General features: G+C 53.8%; 1 pseudogene; it reads left to right on the top strand.

The window, feature by feature from the left end:
• The first annotated feature begins 4795 nt into the window (after positions 1–4795).
• Positions 4796–5668, top strand: LOC138075616 (FUN14 domain-containing protein 2 pseudogene; annotated as a pseudogene).
• Positions 5669–18423: the final 12755 nt, after the last annotated feature.

Here is an 18423-nt window from a genome sequence, read left to right as displayed (position 1 = left end):
CCAGACAAGAATACTGGAGTGGGTTGCCATGCCCTCCTCCAGGGGATCTTCCCAACCCAGGGACAGAACCCAGGACTCCCACATGGCAGGCAGATTCTTTACCACCTGAGCCAACAGGGAAGCTAGGTGGCATCAATACCGACCCAGCAGGCCCAGCCAGAAACCCAGGGGCCATGCCCCACTTCTAATCCTCCATCAGCAGGGTCTGGTGGATTTTACCTCCTAAGCACTCCTGGATCCCTTCCCTTGTCCATCCCGCCCCGCCAGCCCCGCTGTGGCCTCTGAACGCATATACCTGCAACCCTTCTGGTCCTTACCCATTCCAGGTGTGTGCTCAGCGTCTGGAACCCAGAAATGAATTTGATGGGAGTCCCTTTGTCTTTCTCCTTCTTGTTGCAGCTACCTTGGGGCAGAGGACGTGGGTGGGATTATTCTGACTGTGTAGTAAGATCTCAAATAAAGCTGGTTATAAAAAGTAGCAAGGAGCTGGGGCTTGGAAAGGGAGGGGAGGAGGGAGAGGTGTGTGGGTGCGAAGGGATGGCCTGTCCTTCTATTTGAGGACTTGTCCTTCCTTGTCGGAGGCTGGCCTGCCCTCCAGCAGCCCCTCAGGGTGTTGCCTCTTCCAGTAGGTAGTTTCACGGAGCCCATCACCCAAGCCAAGCCCCTCTAAAGGAGAAAGCTGCATCTTGTATAGACTCAGGGTGGAGGTGGGCAGATCCTGGGTATCTGGAATCTGGTGACCAAATGTCCAGACGCTTGCGCCCCTATCTAGGGATCACGAGGGTCCCCAGAATCATAGCCTCTGGGAGTTGGGGGGGGTTCCCCAGAGTCTGCGGCCATCCCCTTGGGGCCGTCGAGCTTCGAAGGGGCGTCAAGGCGGTGGGGGTTCGCGAGCTACAAGTACCCTCTGGGGCCGGGCACGCGAGGGGCTGCAGGGCAGCCTCGCCTGCAGGCTCCCCACGCCTTGCAGCCCAGCCCCGGCGGGGTGGAGGGCGCAGGGTGGGGAACAGCAAGGCGAGGGCAGCGCGGCTCCGTCTAACAGGCCGTCTTCTGGCTGGAAGAACTACGGGAGGAGGGGGCCCGGGGAGTGAGGGGGAAGGGGCTGCATTCGGAAGCTCCCCCCGGGGCCCCCACTCCTCCTCCAGGGCCCCCGCCCCCTAGCAAGACCGGGAGGGGTCCGCCCCGCGCGGGGAGGGGGCCGGGGCCGCGGGGACTCAGGCGATTGGCCCGCAGCCCCCCCGCCCCGCCCGCCACCATCTGCTCGGATTTGGCGTCGGCGGCTCCCGGCTCAGCTCCAGCTCGGCTCCGCGCGCCCCCGGCCGCCCCCGCCCCCCGCCCGCCGACCTGCTGCTCCTGCCCCGCGGCCTCTCCGAGTGGCCGCGGTCGGAGCCCCCGGCTGGAGGCCGATGGAACCGCCGCGATGTTCGCCCCGCGGCTCCTGGATTTTCAGAAAACCAAGTACGCGAGGTGAGTGGCGGGGGCGCGCGGGCGCGGGGGCGCGGGTCCGACTACTCGCACGGCCAGCGCGCCCCCCGCTCCCACGACTCCCAGAGAATTCGGGGTGACCAGTGGACCCTGTCCCCGGGCCGGAAGAGCCCGGACGCGAGACGTCGCGGTCTTTGTGAGCTCTGCGCCCTGGAGCCGGGAGGCGCGCGGGTTCCCAGCGCCTCAGACACACTTAGCGGGGTGCCCTGGGGCCAGTCGCTTCACCTCTCGGAACCTTGATTTTCAGTTCTGCAAGGCGGGGATAACGAGCGCCCCCACCCCTGGGGCCCCCCTCGCGATGGTTAAGTGAGACAATCCCTTGAAAGCACTTTGTACGGGCTCAGTCGCTACCTGGAGCTTTTGTTAATGATAAAAGGCGTTGGCTAGCACCTCCCCTGTCCCCCCGACCACGCTGTCCCCGCGCCGCCCCATCCCCCCAGCCACCCCTGTCCCCCCCCCCCCCCCGATCACCCTGTCCTCCTTGGCCACCCCTGTTCCCCCTGACTGGCCCTGTCCTCTCACCACCCCTGACCGCCCTCACAGCAAGCAGGACGAATGGGTAAGTGTTCTTTTAGGGTGGGTAAACTGAGGCTCAGGGCCAGGACCTGTGCGTCTTGGCCTTTTCATAATATGAAATCCGTGGTCCCTCCTGAGCCTTGGTTTCCTCTTCTAAAGTGGTGATTTCAGATTGCTGAGTGGAAGCCAAGGTCCTGTGGCTCAGATTCCCAATTAAGGGGCTGGGGGAGGGGAGGGAATATTAAATGGCTCGAAGATTTTGGGAGCGTGGGCTTGCCTGCAAGCTGGATGAAAACCCTTTTCTAGGGTTGGCCCTTGGCCCGCAGGGGTCTGCGGGAGGACAGGCCACTCTGGGCATGCAGCCCTGGCTTCTGCCTCCTGCCCTGGGGGGAGCCTGAGGTGGGAGAGGATACTCGCCCTCCCCGCCCCTGCCCTCCCCCACGCCTCCCACCTACAGGGGTGGAGGGGGGCAGGCGGTGAGTTGAGCTGGGTGGGCGTCTTTTTTGCTGTGGCACAACACGGCTCATTGTCTCCCAGCAGTCGTTGAGGGCCCCTGGTCCCACGACGTCTCTGCAAGTTCCCATCAGAGGGAGCGCAGCTTGGCCCCAGAGCCCAGCCTGGGCAGGGCTGGGGGCAGGGAGAGTGGGTCCTTTCCCCCTCGGTCTCATCTCGGTTTCCCCTGGAGGGAGACGTGTTGTGTCTCCTTCATAAAGTTGGGGAGTCCCCCTGGGAAGGGGATACCAGTGGGAATTCCTGTGGAGTTTCTCTTGGGACGAAGGTGGGAGGGGCTGGCTGCACAGATCTGTGAGGTCTCCTCCGGGGTGGACACTCGGACTTTCTTAGGCTTTTCTCAAGGGTCCGGTGTGCTTGTGTGAGATGTAAGCTGGTGGAGTGTTCACTCAAAGGGAAGGGGAATGCCCAGGACTGGAGGCTACACATGCAGACACTGGGGGAAGGAGCTCTGTCCCACACCCGCTGTGTGGTCTTGGGTAGGTGTCTCAACTCCTCTGGACCTCTGCTGGTTAATCTGTAAGACAGGGGGGTTGGTGTAAATGATGGCTAGATTTAGGCACTGGTGCTGCCCGCTCCCTTACTGGAATACAGCTCCAGCTGGGCTGAGGGCTGGACCGTGAGCCCTTTCTTTCATGCTGCGACTGATGACTCTTCTCCGGGTAATGAGCCCAGTGAGGAGACGGAGTGCATCGATTGTTTCTGTTCTTTTCCTCCTGGTGCGGCCCTTTTTACCGTCCAGTCCACGTATTAGGGCCATAATCGAGGCTTTGTGATCGAGTGGATTCAGTAGTATAGGTGAGTTCTCTCCAGTAGACATACCGTACAAGTCGTAGAGGAAGTTTTAAATTTCCTAGTGGGCATTCAATTTAGTGTGTGGCTTATGTCCCAACTCAGCGTCATAAAAAGGTAAAAAGAAACAGGTGAAGTTAATTACGAGAATATATTTTAGTTAACTCTATCCAAAGGACGTTCAATATGTAATCAATATAAACAAATTTTTCAAGTGCTCAGTAACCACACACAGGCGGTCAGTGATTGCCATATTGAACAGGAAAAGACCATCCTCCAGGGTGAGATATGGATGTTAATCCATTCAGGCTGCCATAATAAAGTACCATAGACTGGGTGCCTTATAAACAGCAGAAAATTATTCCTCACAGTTCTACAGGCTGGAGGTCTGAGGTCATGGTGCCAGCATGGTCTGGGTCTGGTGAAGGCCCTCTTCCAAGTTTCAGACTACTGATCTCTTCATATGTTAGAAAGACACCGGGCCAGCTCTTTGGCCTCTTCAGATAACGGCACTAATTCCATTCATGGAGGCTCCACCCTCATGATCTAATCACGTCTCAAGGGTTCTACTTCCAAATGCCATCACATGGGGGGGTTGGATTTCAACATATGAATTTTTTTTGGAGGCGGGAACACAAACATCCAGTTCTTAACAGTGCTTTTAGTTAAATGCTGTATGACATTGCAAAAGATGCTTTCCCTCTCTGAGCCTCTGTTTCTCAGTGGCTGATTGGACCAGTTGATCTTTAAGGTTCTAACGTCAAGTCCTTGAATGACTTATCTACATCCAGGAACACAATTATTGCAGAGCTATAGGAGTTAAAGACAGGGCGCAGAGCTTGGGGAATTGGCCAATGCAACAGAATAGAGAGCCCAGAAAGAGATTCGTGCATATAAAGGCATTCGGCTTTTGACAGAGGCGGCATTGCTGATCAGGCAGGGATGGTTTAGTGAATCAATGGTACTGAGACAGTTAATCAGATGGAAACAAGAAAACTGGAGCCCTACCTCACACCTTACAGAAAAAGCTTTCGTAGATGGCTTACAGATTAACAAGTGGAGGATTTCCCTGGTGGCCCGAGCTGAGACTGCACTCCCAATGCAGGGGACGGAGGTTCCATTGCTGGTCAGGGACTAGATCCCATATGCCAAAAACAAAAGTTTTCCTGCTGCAATGACGATATGCTAATGCTGCTGAGTCACTTCAGTCGTGTCCGACTCTGTGCGACCCCAGAGACGGCAGCCCACCAGGCTCCTCCGTCCCTGGGATTCTCCCGGCAAGAACACTGGAGTGGGTTGCCATTTCCTTCTCCAATGCATGAAAGTGAAAAGTGAAAGTGAAGTCGCTCAGTCCTGTCCGACTCTTTGCGACCCCATGGACTGCAGCCCACCAGGCTCCTCCGTCCAGGGGATTTTCCAGGCAGACTTGGGTGCGGGCGGAAGAGGAGTGGACGCCCCAGCCCTGCCTGGTCCTTTCCGTCTCCCAGTGGGAATGGACACGTCTACCCTACGTGCCGCAACCCAGCTCGCGCCTGCGCTCCACCGCGCGCCTTCCTTCTCGGAGTCGAGGCAGGTGTCATCGCGAGATGAGCTCGACGGAATGGCGGCAGCCAGTCTAGGGAACTGTGAGGAAAGTTTTGAGTCCCTGGACCTTGCAGAACTTGCTAAAAAGCAGCCATGGTGGCAAATGCTGTTTAGGCAGGAATCTGAACCTTCAGCCAAAAATGTAGAGTGTGGCATCCCAGCTGTTAATTGATGTCATTTGGTGAAGGACAGGGAAGCCTGGTGTGCTGCGGTCCGTGGGGTCGCAAAGGGTCGGACACGACTGAGCGACTGAACACCACCTGGATAGTTTCATATTCCAGAAGGTGGGAAGGTTGGCTGTGACGGCTTTGGGAGGTGAGTTTCTTCCCTTTAGCTTGTGAACCATACTAGGTCCATCAAAGTGGACTGGCAGTGGGTAGAGAAGGACACGGGAGAAAGCCAAGGAGCAGCTGAAGATCCGAAAGAACGACGGATACCTACACAGAGAGAAGAAAGAAAGTCACCTAGCTGTGTCGGACTCTTTGTGGCCCCATAGACTGTGGCCCACCAGGCTCCTCTGTCCATGGAATTCTCCAGGCAAGAATGCCGGAGTGGTTGCCATTTCCATTGCCGGGGTATCTTCCCGACCCAGGGATCGAACCTGGGTCTCCTGTGTTGTGGCTGGACTTTACTGACCTGGCCGCCAGGGAAGCTGCAGGCCAGCAGCAAAGCAGAGGAGCTGGTGTCGTTTGTGAAGAAAAATCTTCTAGCGGCTGGTGGATTTTTTGGAGGCTTTCTGCACTTCCATTTTTCCTGTTTCTTTGAGCCAGCAGTCTCGTGACTTCACCCTAGACCAGCACGTCTCTCCCCTTCTTCTCCTGTGGCTCCCTACGTGCTATGGTGTATCTGAATGGCTTCTGTAGGCATCTGTTGGTTCACCTGGATAACGACCCTACTGTGAGCTTGACCACAACTGGGCAGACAGTAGCCATTACCTTTTCTAGCACACTTCACTTGGACTAATCTGTAGGTCAGCAAGCATATCCCTTTCTCTCCTTTGGAAGACACTGACCAGAACATGGTACGAGGTGGCCCTCTGTGGAGGATGAGTGGGCCCTCAAAGGTTGTCCCAGACTTGATATGCAAAAGAAAGAACAAGCATGGAAGATACTGTATGCTCTGCATGGAAAGGAACTGAATGCATTTGCCTTTAAGCATGAAAAAGCATTCACAAGTGACATTTTTTTTTTTTAATTGGAAACCTTTTGAAAACTTAAAACAGTATCTTTTGGCCCTCATGCTAGGTAGAGATTTCTGAAGCACAGAGATGTCCAAACTATAAAAGGTTGATAAACTCAACTACAGTAGAAAATTTTACATGTTTATTTGCCAAAAATTAAAAAAATGCCAAGAAAACAAGAGAAGACAAGCCACAAACTTGGAGGACTTATTAGCAGCACGTTTAACCAACAAGTAATTCATACCCAGAATCCGGAATTCCATGGTGGTCCAGTGGTTCAGGGGCTTCCCCTGGTGGCTCCAGTGCAGGAGACACAGGAGACTTGGGTTTGATCGTAGGTTGGAAAGGTCCCCTGGAGAAAGAAATGACAACACACTCCAATATTCTTGCCTGGGAAATTCCGTGGACAGAGGAACCTGGTGGGCCACTGTCCACAGGCTCGCAAAAGAGTCAAACACGTGTTAGCGACTAAAACCAGCACCACTGCCAGTGGGTAAGACTATACGCTTTCACTCTTGTGGCCTGGGTTCAATTCCTGTTTGGGGAGCTAAAATCCCACAAGCCACACAGCATGACCAGAAAAGTTTAATATCCAGAATCCATAAAGAACTGCAATACGGAAAAGACAACCCGGTACAAAATGGGAAGAACCATTTCTGGAAGGGAGAACACAGACGAGCAGCAAGCATGTGAAAAACTGCTCACTTGTGTTAGCGCAAGGAAATGCAAAGTGAGAGTCCTCGGGATGCCGTGCCTGTATTCAGTATGTTGGAAGTCTGACCAAACTATTATAATTGCTTTGGAAAACAGAAATTATCATGTGAACCTGGGCACAGCCATTCTGGTCTGGGTGTCTGCCCTAGAGAAACTCTGCACGCATGTGCACCAGGGGAAGATGGCCCAGAAACTTCTCAGCAGCACTGTTCATGATAAGCAAGACCTGGAGGCAGCCCAGAGGTCCACGCTGATTGAACAGGGTCTCCTTATATAGTGGAATAGTAATCCTGTAATGCAAACGAACTCCAGTTGCAAAGAGTGTGTGGCTAGAACACACATAGGACGCACGGATGTGTTGAACGATAGCAAAACACGGAAGAAAGCACGACTCCAATCGTGTAACACGCGAAGCCCTGCAAACCAGCTGTGTGGTTTAGGAATGCAGAGAAAGGTATGCAGAAAGTGAGAAAGTGGTGATTATAAGGTCAGGTTAGTGGTCACCTCTAAGGGAGGGAAGGAAAGGTACACAGGGTGCTTCTGGGTGTTTGTAATTCTTTGAAACGTATTTTGATTTATTTTTGGCTGCGCTGGTCTTCATTGCCAAGCAGGGGCTTCTCTCTGGTAGTGTACGGGCCTCTCATTGTGATGGCTTCCCTTGTAGAGCACGGGTTCTAGGACTCAGCAATTGCGGTGCGTCGGCTTAGTTGCTCCACAGCTGGTGAGATCTTCCCAGACCAGGGTTTGAACCTGTGACCCCTGCATTGGCAGGTGGATTCTTAATTGTTGGATCACAAGGGAAGTCCAAGGTCTTGAGAATAAAAATAAATTTGGTTCTATGTGTCCTGAAGGCAACAAGGTCTCACATTTCCTGGGCGAGCCCCATGAGGCCACACCTCACTGCAGGGAGACTGGGGAGTGAAGTCCCATCTGTCTCTCTGTGCCCAGAACAACACCTGGCACCTGAGTAGTGACCAATCAAAATCTGTTGCGTGGATCCTGGCTGTGTGACTTTAGATGATTGAATCAAGCTGTGCAGACACCAGTGTCCTCTTTGGCTTAATGCAGTGTGACCTTAACCGGGGTGGGGGGGGGTCATTATAAAACAGCAATGTGGTTATAGAGGTAGCTCATGCTCCTTGGAGAAAAGTTTTTAAATCCTGGGAAGTAGGTATAAAACAGCAGCAGACCTTCGATCCCATGGTCCCGAGATCGTCGCTTTTAAATGTGTGATTTTTCCTCTAGTCTTTTTCTCCTGTGGATGCCCTGCAGCTAGCACTCCTGATTGTTAAAAATTGACTTGCTATACTCCCTTCTCCTTCCTCTTTCCTAACTGCTTGCAGCCGCAGTTCGACGTGGGCTTTTGCGTGTGTCCCAGCTCGTCATCACACCCTGTTTTATTTTATTTTTTCCCTCTGTTGGACACGCAGGTTGTTTTCTGGGTTCTGCTTCTGGGCAGTCACGCTGCGGGAGCGTCTCTGCAGCGCACACTCGATCCTTTGTCCATTCAGGGTGTTGCCCTGGTCACCAGGTCCATGTGAGGATCGCCGGCTGCCAAGACGACAGTGACCAGGCTGGGGACCCCCACCCCCTTCTCAGCGCAGGTCCTGCCGTGGTGTTTGGAGTTGCTCCTAAGCTCCGAGATGGGTTCTCACTCCTTCCACGGCAGCTTCCTGGGGAAGGAGGAGGAGCCAGGGGCCGGTGCTGTGACCCTGCCCTCCTCTCTGCTCCTTCTCACGGGCAGGGGGCTTTTCTCTGAGCCCCGCTTTCCCCTTTGTAAGGGAGGTTGACAGGAGGGGGTGGTGACGCTCGTGCTGGCCCTCGGAGGCCTTCTGTAGGTTTAGTCCTGTCTTGCTGCCTGAAGTCCCTTCAAAGCTGCTTTGTCCTGCTTCAGCCGGGACTCCGAATTCTGGAGGTCGCAGTTTTCCTAAACCTTGGCGGTCCTTAAGGTGATTAAGATGAGGTACGTGCAGCAGCTGGCGAGGTACCTGGTCAACAGGTGGTGCTTCGGAGCATGGCTGTTTGTCATGGTGACTCTGGTCCAGGGTGTCTCTTTCCAGAGAAGCTTGGAGGCAGTTTGTACAAAGCAAGTTTCTGAAGATCAGGGGCTGTCAGAGAAACCCTTCCATCTTGGCGAAGCTTTCTCTGACTTCAGCAGGTGGCTGGGTGGATGGAGAAAGGGTGGGTGGGGAGGTGAGGTTCATGGTCGCGTCTGTCTTGCTGGACTAACCTGGGGACAGGGCTTCATGGAGTAGAGGGAGGTGACCCGTACTTAAAAATTATTTACTTGGCTGCACCAAGTTTATTTTTTTAAATGTATTTCTTATTTTCAACTGCACTGGGTCTTAACTGCTGCGAGCGGGCTTTCTTGGTTGCGTTGAGCAGGGGCTTCTCTTGCTGCGGAGCACGGGCTCTAGGCTCGAGGGCTTCAGCCGTTGTGGCCCGAGGGCCTAGCAGCTGCAGTGCATGTGAAACCTTTCCAGCCCAGAGATCGAACCCGGATCCCCTGCACTGGCAGGCTGACTCTCATCCACCAGACCACCGGGGAAGTCCTGCCCCAGGTTTTAGTTGCGGCACTCAAGATCTTTGACCTTAGTTGCGGTAAGCAGCACCTTTTCAGTTGCAGCATGCGAACTCCTGAACTCCTAAACTCCTTGTTGCGGCAAGTGGAATCTAGTTCCCTGACCAGGGGTCGAACCCAGGCCCCCTGCGTTGGGAGCACCAGGGAAGTCCCGACCCTCGGTTTCTGTACATCATCTCCTCTGACCCTTGGCCGTCCTGGGAGTGGCTGCAGTTTTCATTCCTGCCTGCTTTGCCCGGGGGTCATAGCGCAGTCGGTAGGATTCACACCTGGGTTCGCCTGGCCTCTGCTCTTCTTCTCTGCCCTTCTGCCTCCTGTGCAGACCTGGGGGTTGACAGCAGTCACCATCACCAACGGCTGCAGGGTGAGAGTCTCACACGCGGCATGTTATAGGATCATCTGCTCCCTGCCGGATGCAGGGAATTAGCCCTCCCCACTGCCCACACCCTGGCCGGGCCTGGCAGGGCTCCCGGAACACACCATCATCGGCCTCCTTCATTCATTCACTGACGGGCCCGCCCCCAGCGCTGTGGGGCCGAAGCGGTGTCCCCATGAAGCCCGCTTGCTCTACGTCTGGATAATCTCAAGTTAAAAGTCAAGCTGACAAGCTTCTCGACAAAATGGGTTCTGTCCTTTCGACAGCTGTGCTTCTATAGAGACAGAACTGAACACTGTAAAACAGCGGCCTCCATATGATTGAAGACTGGATGGTTTCAAAGACAGCTTAAGGTGGGACTTCCCTGGTGGCCCAGGGGCTAAGACTCCATGCTCCCAGTGAAGGGGGCACAGGTTTGATCCTTGGTCTGGGAACTAAGATCCCATGGGGCATGGCCAGGAAAATACGTAGAAAGACAGCTGAACGCTGTTAACTTTCACACACGTCTCCGGCATTCGTTGCTGGGCAGCCTTGCTTGGATGAGTAATGAAGACAGACGCAGTTTATTATGGATGTCATATGATTTATTTTTATTGACTGTCACAGCAGAATCGTTTTTATAGTCAAGATTTTCACTTGTTTTTGGGTTTTAGTAACAGTGGTAATCTAAAGGTGCTCTGTTCAGGGCTGTAGGCCTAGCCACATGTGGCTTATTTAAAAGTAAATTTTGGGACTTCCCTGGCCGTCCATTGGTTAAAACTCCATGCTCCCAGTGCATGGGGCACCAGGTCGAACTAAGACCCGACATGCTCTGTGGCCAAAACCAAAAAGTACATCTAAATTCATAAGGTAAACAAAACGAACAAGCTAGTTCCAGCCATATTTCAAACGTTTGCTCCATTGTCACAAGGGGCCAGCAGCCGCTCTACGGGAGAACACAGACATTTAACATTTCCATCACTGCAGAAATTCCTCTGGGAGAGCACTGGCCTAAAAGGTTCAAGTGGAAAATGTAATTAAAAGACTCCACAAATGTAAATTAAAGCAAATGTCAGAAACTGAAACCGTTTATGTGACTCTTAATTCTAAAGTATTCAAAAATTCCTATTAAATTGAAAAGGCAAAATTCAATTAAGATGGGTGAGTATAACATTTTAACGTCAAGCAGTATTTAAGTTAAAGCTGAGATATTTTATTTGAGTTTTTGGAAAATGTAATTGAAACCCATCTTATGGAAATGAAATTGCTCACGCCTCAAGTCCAATGTCCAGCTCGTTGCCAACATAAGGTCTAGATGGGGGTCAGGCTTATGGTTGCCAAGGGGAGGGGGAAGGAGAGGAGGGGACTGAGAACTTGGGGTTGGTGGACGCCAACCGTCATACAGAGAATGGATGGAACGGTCCTATTGTGTAGCACAGGAACTGTCCAGGGTCCAGGGATAAACCATCGTGTGAATGTGAGTGAAGGTCGCTCAGTCGTGTCCGACTCTTTGTGACCCCACGGACTGTACAGTCCATGGAAGTCTCCAGGCCAGAATACTGGAGTGGGTAGCCTTTCCCTTCTCTAGGGGATCTTCCCAACCCAGGGATCGAACTGGGGTCTCCTGCACTGCAGGTGGATTCTTTACCAGCTGCGCCACCAGGGAAGCCCCTAAACCATCATGGAAAACAATATTTTATCTGTATGTTTTGGCAGTGCTGAGTCTTCATTGCTGCATGTGGGCTGTCTGTATTTGTGACAAGCAGGGGCTCCTCTCTAGTTGCAGTTCGAGGGGGCTTCTCACAGGCTCTGGAGCTCAGGCTCAGGAGTTGTGGCCCACGGGCTCAGTTGCCCCATGGCACGGGGAAGCAAGCTTCACAGACTGGGATCGAACCCGTCCCCTGCCTTGGCAGGTGGATTCTTAACCACAGGCTCACCAGGGAAGTCCAGAAAGGAATATTAAAAAATAATGTGTATATTACTATATGTAAAACCAAATCACTTTGCTGTACAGCAGAGATTGGCACAACGTTCTAAATCAACTATACTTCCACTAAAGAAAGAACAGGACTTCTGTCTTATGCAAGACGCCTCTAGCCCTGCACGTGTAGGAGTTCAGGAGTGACACAGATGTATTAGCCTTTCATGTGTCCTTCAGCTGCCACGCGCACCTACTGGGAATTCCAGGGCAGTTCACGAGTGTCTTTGAAACCTGGAACCGAAACGGGAAGAGAGACAAACTGGATGCTGGAGATTGTTGCCTTGAGAGGAAGGCTTTCGAGGGTGAATCGAGGTCCTCCCTCGGTACCCCCCGGGTGGGGGGTTAGTTCCAGGACTCCCTCGACTCCCAGAGTCTGTGGAGCGGACGCGCCTCTGTATCCTTGGGCTCCGCATCTGTAGATTGAGCCAGCTGCCGGTCGCTAGTGGTTTCCACCTGCGGTTGGTGGATCCCTGAGATGTGTAACCCCTGGTGGGGAGGGCCGACTGGAGGTTGTCTTTCTCTTAGCCAGATCTTTCTGCTGCTCACATCCTCCTTGTTCCTAGTGCCACACGTGGCGTCATCCACAAAGCTCCACGGCATTTGGATGTCATCGTTTTTTGTTTTTTGTAATTGTGGTAAAATATGCATAATGTAAAGTTTGCCGTTTCAGAAATGTTTATTTTATTTACCTGTGTTGGGTCTTAGTTGCAGCATGTGGGACCTAGCTCCCTGACCAGGGATCAAACCCGGGCCCCCTGCATTGGGAGCTCGGAGTCTTAGCCACTGGACCACCAGTGAAGTCCCTGTCATTTGCAGACTCTTAGGATAGCAGTTCTGACTGGTGTGAGGTGGTGTCTCATTGTAAATCTCCCTTTTGAAGGCTGAATGACACTCCATTGTATGGATCTGTACCCACGTGTTGCTCAAAGGACACAGGACAGGAGATGTGACGACGTACTTGTCTGGGGACTGCCAGTATTGTTCACAAAGCGGACGTCCAGGGTCAGAGCTCACACTGCTGACCACGAGCGCCGGATCCCCTGTGACCAAGGTGCTCGACGTCTCGTTAACAGCGCAGCCTGTGTTTGTGTGAGCAGGGCCCCCGTAACCCTGACCTGCAGCACACTCCAGAGATCCATTGCCTTGGCGTCAGCTAGCACTCGTTAGAAATCCGCCGCAGGCCTGTGGAATCAGACTCTTCACTGTCATAGGGTCCTTCAGTGATGAGGTGTGCATGAAAGTTGGAGAAGCACAGATCTAAAGGACAGGGTTAGGGACAGAGGCCCTCCTGTTTCAGGGTGGTGCTGCCTGAGCGCAGCTCTCATGGGGTTCTCGTTATTGCTCAGTCTCTGAGTCGTGTCTGACTCTTTGCAACCCCATGTTCTGCAGCCCCCAGGCTTCATGTCCTTCATCTCCCACACTTTGCTCAAGTTCGTGTCCATCGAGTCAGTGATGCCATCCAATCATGTCATCCTCTGTCGTCCCCTTCTTCTCCCGCCTTCAGTCTTTTCCAGCATCAGGGTCTTTTCCAGTGAGTTGGCTCTTTGCATCAGGTGACCAAAGTATTGGACTTTCAGCTTCAACATCAGTCTTTCCAATGAATGGGTTGATTTCCTTTAGGATTGACTCATTTGATCTCCTTGCAGTCGGAGGGACTCTCAAGAGTCTTCTCCAACATCACAGTTCAAAAGCATCAATTCTTTGGCACTCAGCCTTTTTTTATGGGCTTCCCTGTGGCGCAGAGGTTAAAGCATCTGCCTGCAGTGTGGGAGACCTGGGTTCAATCCCTGGGTCGGGAAGATCCCCTGGAGAAGGAAATGGGAATCCACTCTAGTATTCTTGCCTGGAGAATCCCATGGATGGAGGAATTTGGTGGGCTACAGTCCACGGGTCGCAGAGAGTCGGACACGACCGAGCGACTTCACTTTTTTTTTCAGCTTTTTTTATGGTCCAGCTCTCATGTCCTGATAGGATTGCTAGAGTAGGACAGTAGAGCCCCGACTGCCCTCCTTCCCTTGTGCCCAGGACAGACATCACTAATCGACCATGAAATTCAAAATCGTCCTTCCCACTGAGCAGAGGGAGCCTCGGGTTCCTCAACCCAGCGCCCTTGACCAGCAGAGACGAAGATCAGGGGCGTGGCCAGGTGGGTGCAAGAGGAAGTGTGGGTTGGGGGCTTCCCTGGGGGCTCCCTGGGTAAGAATCCACCTGCCAGTGCGGGAGGTGTGGATTCCCTGGTCTGGAAAGATCCCACCAGTGGCAGAGCAGCTAAGCCCGTGCATCACAGCTGTTGAGCCTGCGCTCTCGAGTACGGGATCCACAACTGCGGAGCCCGTGAGCGCTAGAGCCCGGGCTCCGCAACGAGGCGAGGGAAGCCACCCCGGTGAGGAGCCTGTGGATCGCAACCAAAGGTAGCCCCCGCTCGCCGCAGCTAGAGAAAGCCTGTGCGACTGCGAAGACCCAGCACAGCCAAAAAAAGAAAGTGGATCGAGATCTGGGTAAATTAAGTCCCAGTGTCCCAGGCTGCCTCTCTGCCTCTATTTTTTTCCATGTTAATTGCCGCCACAGTAAGGACCTGCACCATTTCCCAAGTGTTTTGCACGTTCCAGGCTCTGCTTCCAGTACTGTGTGCTTTGATTCTTACCCATCCCGGGTCCTGCCAGACCAGTGTCCTTGGCCCCGAGTTACAGATGAGGTGCCGGGGAGGCTGGCCCGGTGGCCAGGCAGAGGGGCGGCCAGCTCTAACCCCAGCTCCATCTAACCTCAAGTCTGAGCTTTTGCCAACCCTCCCTCCAGGGATCCCCAAGCTGCCAGAGCTCCTGGTTGAGGCCCAGAGGATCCCCAAGCCGCCAGAGCTCCCGGCTGAGGCCCAGACCCCTGCAGCCCCTCCCGGGGCGGAGAGGGTCTGGGAACCCCTAGCCAGATGAGCGGAAGGGCCGCTGGAGTTGACCCGGAGTGCTGGCTTAGTTCTCAGTGTCACTGTGGACAGTGGTTCGCTGTGACTAAGTGAAAATGAAAGAAAGTGAAAGTCTTAGTTGCTCAGTCGTGTCCAACTCTTTGTGACCGCATGGACTGTACCCCACAGGCCCCTCTGTCTGTGGAATTCTCCAGACAAGAATACTGGTGTGGGTTGCCGTTCCCTTCTCCAGAGGAGCTTCCCAACCCAGGGATCGAACCTGGGCCTCCGGAATTGCAGGCGGATTCTTTACCATCTGAGCCACCAGGGAATCCTTGACTAAGGGAAGTCACTTCTTAAACAGCAGAGCGTCTGAGCTCGTTGCAGACTTTGGTGCATTCAGGGCTCCGTGGGGCCTGGAGCTGGAGGCCCAGCACCCACAGAGACCTCGGCCCCTCTCCGGGGGTTTTCCCTGCTCTCCTCTTTCCCGCCGTCTCCCTCCATCACCCTGGACTCGGTTGGTGCCCCCGCCTCCTCCTCACAGTTTCTGCTTTCTCGTAGCCTCAGCTCTCCACCTCTGCTGCTTGCGGCCTCCATCCTGTTCTGTATTTGACTTCCTTCCTTGGCTGTCTCCCCATGAACTTGGGGGTGGTGGAGAATGTCGGTGTGTCCTCTCTTTACCCGCGAGTGAATGGCACACAGTAAATGCAACAAGTCCCCAGCAGATTGAGGTCTGTTCCGAGAATGCATTCATGAGTCCAGTTTGTAAGTCCGACAAAGTTAGCCTAGGTACCCAGCTAACACAGGACTGTACTGTTGCAGGTTTATAATACTTTTTCACACAGATAATACATAAACACACACACACAAAGAAAGCATCCTAAATGTTATAGAACAGTTCCTTGAAAAGTCCAGCAGCCCAGTACAACAGCTGGCATACAGGGGCGGGCATTGGGTCAACAGGCAAGAAGAGTTACTGACCGGAGAAGGGAGAGGAGGTGAGAGATGGCAGAACTGAAGGATCTCCAGCAGTAGGAGACCTGGGGCACGCTGATGCTAATGGCACAGCTCTGGTTCCTTGCTGGATTAAATTCTATCTACCTTCTTGGAAAAAAAGGAAAGACCCAGTGATGTCTGGGTGGTAGCACGTTCGAATCTTTGGAAGTTTGCAACTTGGGACTGTGCTTGAGAAACGGAAGTAGGATTTCACCTTGGTGGCTTCTGGCGTCAGACCTCCCATGTGTGCCTCGGGGAGCCCCTCCAGTGAATGGCTGTGATCTTGGGCACGTTTACTTGGCCTCTGTGTGCCTTGGTTTCCTCTTCTGAGAGATGGGGAATAATAGTAGCACTAATCTCACAGGGTCGATTGAGTCTCTGAACATCAGTGTCCTCATCTGTAAAATGGACAAAATAATTGGGCCCCATTGTGAGACATTTGGAAGACTAAATGCCGACCTTGGCCCGTGCTTGGCCCACGTTCGGCATGCAGTGAGTGCTCTCGTGGTGTGTCGTCCGTCTTGGTCCCGTCACTCCCCAACCGGGGGCTCTTGGGCTGGTCACTCAGCGTCCCTGGGACTCAGGTCCTCCATCACTGCATGAGGTGTGGGCCCGGCGCATACACGTATCAGCGGGTGGGGTGTGTCCCTCTGGCCGCAGACTGGACAGTGAGTAACCCTGAATGAAGCAGAGTCCTTAGGGTCACTCCAGGAGTGACTCGTCTTGGGACCAGGTCCCTGCACCCTCAGGTCCTGCTTTTCAGGGGACCTGAGCTGCAAAGCTGTGATCCTCAGGCCTGGGTGGGGGCTCTGCCCTTGGGCTCCCTTCTTCCACCCGATGGTGAAGTTTCCCTTCCTCCCAGAAAGTCCAGCTGAAGGAGTCATCAGGGGCGTGAGGGCATCTGGACTGGGGTTGTTGGGATGCCCCTGAGTCTCTGCCATATGAGCAGATATCACCACCCAGAAGGCAGGAGCCCTGGTGATTCTGCGGCTGTTTTTTTATCTATCAATCATCTGTGCAGCGTGTGGGATCTTTGTTCTCCAACCAGGGATCAAACCCGTGCCCCCTGCATTAGAAGTGCAGAGTCTTAACCACTGGACCGCCAGGAAAGTCCCCCCGACTTTAATAATTACTGCTGGGGTTGAAGTCTTTAGATGGGGGTGGAGCAGGAGACGGAGGGGCGAGAGGGTGGGTCTGCGCCACGTGTGTTGGCGGACCACGGAGAGGACAACCAGGAACATGTTCCCCGCCCTCGACGTGGACACATAGCTGCACCACACAGCTGCATCCATGTTTCATTTGTTCATAAATTCAGCAATAATCACCACACGTGGCGAGGTTTTGAGGGACACAGGGCTGACCAAGACAAGCTCCCTGACCTCCTGGAGCTCACGTCCTGGTGTGAGAAACGGACAACAGAAGGATGACTATGTGATGGGATTTCAAGGGGTGACTGGCCAGACAAGGATGTGAGGTGCAGGGTGCATTGAAATTAACTCTCGTGGGACTGTTTGGAGGAAATGTACGTACACCTGCGTACGGGGGGTGTGCGTTAAGCGCTGGACTGGCTCTGCAGGGATGGGGTGCTTGCTGCAGGGCTGGGCGCCCCGGGGAGCTGTCCTTTCAGCACCAGCAGGTCTCAGCTCAGTGCCCTGTGCCTGCAGACCTGAGCTGACAGACGTGCAGGGGGTCCTGGGAAGTGACAGTTGTCTGGAGACCCCACGCCAGTGGCAGTGCAGACTCGCACCTCAGATCCATCCCGACACAGCACCCCCGCACTTCCAGGTTCCTCCCAAGCCCTCGTCTCAGGCAGGGGCCAGCATGGCGGGCCTTGTGTCTTTGGCCAGTGTTCCCCAGCCAGACTGCAAGCTCCCTGGAGCAGAGGTGGGTTGGGGGCTATTCAGACCCCCCGTTTTGTCCCGTGAGGGGCCAGCATGGTCTGGCATGTGGTGGGCGTGACTGACTTGTCCACTGGTTGGGCACCCACAGTTGGCCAGTTGGTTCACTGACTCACTTGAAAACCTTGTTTGAGGACCAAGGGTGGGGCAGAAGAATGAACCCCGTGCAAAGCTTGCCCCCTCCCCTTCTGATGCTCATAGTTTAGGGGAGGGCTTGATCTGCTCATAGTATGTGAACAAATGCATAATTGATATATCGATACATATGCTGGAAATGTAGGTATGGTTTCTGCTTGAGTGCCTGGGTGAGGAGGGGTTTGAGGGTGACTTCGGGCCTTTCAGTTATAAGTAAGAGAAGTTTCAGTTTGAACTGGCTTAAGAGAGAGAGAGAAAGTGGCGGAGGGCGGGGAGGGAGGGAAGAGGAAGGAGAAAGAGGAGGAGGGAAAAGAAGGGAAAGCAGGTTGATCTTCGGAAATGGAAAGGTGGTAGGTTCAGGTCCAGCTGGACCCAGAGTCTCCAAGGGCACCGGGCTGCCTCTGCCCGTCCCTGGGCTCTGTCTCTGCTGGCCTCTCATTCTCTGGACTGCTCACAGCCCTTACGGGTGCAGAACACCCTGCAGACTCCTCCAGGAGCACCACGGCCCTGCAGCCGAGTCTTCTTGTCCTGGCTTGGATTTCACGCCCATTCTCAGACCTGTTGGTGATGAAAAGTGGGGGGCTTCTTGGGACCCCTAAGGGACCAGGGCTGCCGGAGCTCACTGAAAAGGGCTACTCGACTGGCTACAGGAGGGTTCCTTGGCGATGTCCCCCTTGGCCTCAAAGCCTGCAGTGTGTATTTGCTCAGTCCCAGGGCACTGTCTTGTGAAATGAGATTTAAAAAATGAAACCTAGCCTTGAAAAGAAAGGGCATTCTGATACAGGCTGTACCATGAATGA

This window comes from Capricornis sumatraensis, chromosome 3 (assembly GCF_032405125.1).
Source record: "Capricornis sumatraensis isolate serow.1 chromosome 3, serow.2, whole genome shotgun sequence".
Classification (NCBI taxonomy): Eukaryota; Metazoa; Chordata; class Mammalia; order Artiodactyla; family Bovidae; genus Capricornis; species Capricornis sumatraensis.
This window is presented reverse-complemented; position numbering and strand designations above follow the sequence as displayed.